Consider the following 4,532-nt stretch of genomic DNA (forward strand, 5'->3'; position numbering starts at 1 on the left):
TTCGTGTCCTGGACCTGGCAGCTTGCTTTCTCACTTTCTCTCTCTCTCTTTCACTCTGTCCCTCTCTGGTCAAATAAAATAAATAAATAAATGAAAAAAGTTTTAAAAATTCTTTAAAAATAAAAACAAGAAATTAAGTTTAACAAACTTAAATGACTAAAAGGCAAATTAGAGTAAGATACCACTTTTTTTTATTGTTTTTAAAGAATGATTATATTTAACTTTATTTATTTACTTTAATTTGACCATGGATGGGGAGAGAGAGGAAGAGAGAGGGAAAGTGAGAAAGCAAGCTGCCAGGTCTGGGACTCAAACCTTGGTCAGCCATGTGGGAGTCCAGCAACCTTAACCACCACGCCTTCTGCAGGACCCAAGATGCCACTTTTCATATTTGATAGGAAGTTTTTGGATTGGCAATATTGCATCTTAGATGAGGGCAAAGAAACAGGGTCCTTGCACTCACTGCTGGAGGAGGTATAAACTGGTATGGATTGAGGCACCTATTAAATGGTCAGTGTCCACACTCGCTAATCCAGCAATTTCACACCTGAATATTTCTCTTCCAAGGCAAAGGAGTACAAATACCAATCTGTATAGCAGTGCTCTCAGAAGGTGCTTGAAGCTAAGGACCAGCAGTTAGCGTAATGGCTATGTCACTGGACTCCCATGTAGTCGATTCTGGTTCGAGTCCCGGATCCAGTGGCTTAAATTTATGCCGGGCCTGCCCAAGATCCCGAGAGGAGAACGGAGGAGAAGGAATTGAGGCGTGGCCATCCCCCCTGGGGGGTGATTTCTCGCTTTTTATCTCTCTGTCTTTCTGGCAAGCCTTGCCCTAGAGCAAAAATCTCTCCAAAAAAAAAAAAAAAAGAAAGAAAAAAGAAGGTGCTTGAAGCTGAAAAATTAGCAACAACTTAAATACCTTTGAAAAATGAGGCCAAGGGGTTGGCAGGTGGAGGGGTGGTTAAGGGAACTGGATTCCACATGGCTGACGGTGGTTTGGATCCTCGACCTAGAGGCTTGCTTTCTCGCTTTCTCTCTCTCTTCTGTCTCTCTCTGGTCAAACTGAAATAATAATAACAAATGAAATTAAATAATTAGATGATTCTTTAAAAAAAAATGAGGCCAATAAACTAAGGGCACACCCATAAAATGAAATTCTGTGTCTTGTGGCCACTCTAAGGAACAACTAATACTGATAGGAAATGATGATTAGTAGATATTCAGTGAGAAAAGTTCTAGAACAGTATAATCTCATTTTGCTTCAAAAAATCCTATAGAGGTTACCAGCACATAATGTGGTGGTAAAGGTGCTGGACACTCCCACATGGCCAACCACGGTTCAAGTCCTGGACCTGGTGGTTTGCATTCTCATTTTCCCTCTTTCTCTCTCTCTGCCTATATCTCTCTCATGTCAAATTAAAATAAAATGAATAAATAAATAAAAGTAAATAAGTAACTCTTTAAAAAAAATCCTATAGGTGCAGGACTGGCAGGTGGTGTGGTGGTTTAGGGCGCTGGACACTCCCACATGGCCAACCTACCATGATTTGAGTACCTGGCCTGGTGGCTTGCCTTCTCTCTCTCTCTCTTTGTCCCTCTCTGGTCAAATAAAATAAATAAAGTTAAATCAGAATAATGCCTTTAAAAAAAAGCCCTATAGGTGCAAGTGGCCTTCACAAATCTCATGGAAAACGCATATTATGAAAAAAATCTTGGGGACCAGCAGTTAGCGTAATGGCTATACAGTTGAACACGGTTAGAATCCCGGACCCGGTGGGTGGCTTAAACTCACACTGGGCGAGTGTGCCCAAGATCCCCAGAGGAGAATGGAGGAGGAGGGATTGTGGTGTTGCCATCCCTCTGGTGAGTGATTTCTCGCTTTCTGTCTCTCTGTCTCTCTCTGTCTTTCTGGCAAGCGCACATGCCCTATAGCAAAAACCTCTCAAAAAAAATATCTATTCATGGATTTCATAATTTTTTGCACCACAATAAACCTGTAATTTTTTTCTTTTTCTTTTTTTTTTTTTAAGAGATTTTTGCTATAGGGCACGTGCACTCGCCAGACAGAGAGAGACAGAGAGACAGAAAACGGGAAATCACCCCGCCCCCGGGGTGGGGGATGGCTACGCCCACAATCCCTCCTCCTCCATTCTCCTCTCAGGATCTTGGGCATGCATGCACATGTGCCGGGAGTGAGTTTAAGCCACCGGGTCCAGAACCCGAACCGCAGTCAGCTACATGGGAGTTCAGCGACATAGCCATTATATTAACTGCTGGTCCCATAAACTTGTAATTTTTAAAAGAATTTTATTTAACTTGATTTATTTATTTATTTTAATTTGACCAGAGAGAGAGGGAAAGTGAGAAAGCAAGTCACCAGGTCCAGCACCCTTAATCACCACTCCACCTGCCCACCCCAATATAAACTTGCATTTTAATTCCATTTTTTCTGAAAATTTTAAGTCCATACATATAAACATAATCTAAAAACATAATACTAAAAAGAAAAAAGGAAGGGAGTAGGAAGAAAGTCCAATTGTTCAAGATGACTTCAGTGAAGTGGGGACGGGGAGCTGAGGGGCAGGGACTTCCACTTTTATTTATTTATTTAAATTATTTAAACATGAAATTTTTAGAAATAGAAATTAGAAATTTTTTAGAAGTAGTTTAAAATATAGAAAACTCCAGATTCTTTGCATAACAAGACGTTAAGGGTCATACTGCTTCTGCTAAATAAAGCACAGCTACAATCCTTCAGAGGACTCAGAAAAAATGGCTTCATGAGGGCCTGCATCCACGGACCACCCGTGTGTCCGCACTTTATTTAGTCTTTCAATCCCACCGCTTAGGTCTGGGAGGGAGGGAGACAGAGAAGGGAGGAGGGCGGTTGGAGTCCTGGGGTGGGCAGGCGGGGAGGCTGGGTTGAGGGACAGCGCAGTTTATTCCTTTATTCTGCTTTTGCAGGTAAGTGCTGAGCCCTCCCTAGAGGTGCCTGGCTCTCTGGGCAAGATTGATGGGTACGTACTCTTCACTTCTTCAACCTTAACAGTTATGATTTTTTTATGTTAAAATAAAATATGTTATATTTAAGAAATGCGATTCCCTAAAAGAAATGCCATTGAAAACAGAGTCAATTGCTATTGTATGGAACACCCTCGGAAAACTAAAGGAGAAAGATAAATCTTGATGCAAAAAATGCATCCAAAGACGTCCTTCGCTTTCCTCAACGGAGCATGGGCAGCTACTCCTCTGTAGCCACGATTTTATCATCTCAAAACAAGGGCAGGACACCCTGGGCTCCTGGTCATCTCATGTCGGTTGAGAAAAGCACGCAACTTTGACACGCGTTTGGAAGCGGGCAGAGCAGACCTACCCGACGGCGTCGGGATTACGCGCGCGCGGTCACCGGGTCGAGCCGCGGCGGCGAGAGGGCGCGCTCCGCCCGCTCCCTGCAAGGCCTCGGGGTCCCGCGCCTTCCTCCCCGGATCCGCACAGCGGGGACAGGGCGAAGGCTGCAGGGCTAGGTACCCGGGACCCAGCCCCGGGAGCCGGCCGGGCCGCAGCCCCTCTGGCGGGTCTCCCTCTTGCCCCTGCCAGCCTGGGGACTCGGGCGGTGTCCCTTGCCCGGGTAGCGTCTCCCCTTCCCTCGATCCTCCGAGCCGCTGCCCAGCGGTGCGGTCCCCTTCCATCCAGCTCGCAGGCGCGCGGGAGGCAGGTCGCTGGCCCATTTAGCAAAGAGGAAGCGGCGGCTGGGACGCCGAGGAAGCAGGCCAAGGTCACCCGGCAGGACGGCGGCTCCCCGCCCGGTTGCTGCTTCTGTGAATGTGAATGGAGCTAAGCGCTCCTTTCTCCCCGTCAAAGGCCGGCGGGAGAATGAAAATGCGGCCTTTGAGCGCCCTGTGTGGGTCTGCACCTAGACGTACAGAGCCCTGAGCGGCCAAGGTCTCGAGCCTTCCCCGGAGGAAGGGGCAGCTGTGGCGACCCGGGGGGCCGGCCCGCGGTCCTTGAAAACCACTTAAGGAGTAAAAGCCCCCGACAGGGCAAAACGGCCACCCGAAACCTTGGGGGCGCGGAGCCCACTGCGCCCAGGTGCCGCCAGCGGGCAGGACGGCGCCCGGGTCCGCACCGGGTGTCTGGGACGAGCGCGCACCTGGAACTCCCGCGGGTCGGACGGCGCTTTTGTCCAGGCTGGGCTCTAGGGGCCTCGACGCCCAGAGGCAGGGCCGCGACCCCGGGATGCGAGATCCGGCTTTTGCCTGGGGGTGGAAGGGTTACTGGGGGGACCTGGATAATTGCACAACTTTTTGCTCCCAGACCCTGGCAGTCTTGAACGCCCCAGAAAGCGGGCGCCCAGCGTCTCCCAGGGTCCCGGGAAGCGGTGGGAGAGCCGCAGGGTTAAGTGCTGGACTCTGGGGACCGGGGTTGGGGGCAGAGTCGACCGCTGGCCAATGACTGCGGTGGGCGGGGGGAAGACAGACCTGGGACCTGCGTGGGCCGGGCCCTTCCCCACCCTCGCCCTGGGTGCCCGCCCT

At 49.3% G+C, this 4,532-nt stretch overlaps 1 protein-coding gene across 1 annotated transcript in view; it reads left to right on the forward strand.

Moving 5' to 3' along the window:
* LOC102480551 (PR domain zinc finger protein 14) overlaps positions 1-4,532 on the forward strand; it is a gene marked incomplete at its 3' end in the record, with an annotated part of 17,360 nt that overhangs the window by 6,241 nt on the left and 6,587 nt on the right. The window contains exon 2 of the mRNA XM_027767272.1: positions 2,965-3,017. The remainder of the gene's footprint in view (positions 1-2,964; positions 3,018-4,532) is intronic.

The sequence above is a fragment of the Tupaia chinensis genome, unplaced genomic scaffold (genome assembly GCF_000334495.1).
Source record: "Tupaia chinensis unplaced genomic scaffold, TupChi_1.0 Scaffold144138_1, whole genome shotgun sequence".
NCBI lineage: Eukaryota > Metazoa > Chordata > Mammalia > Scandentia > Tupaiidae > Tupaia > Tupaia belangeri.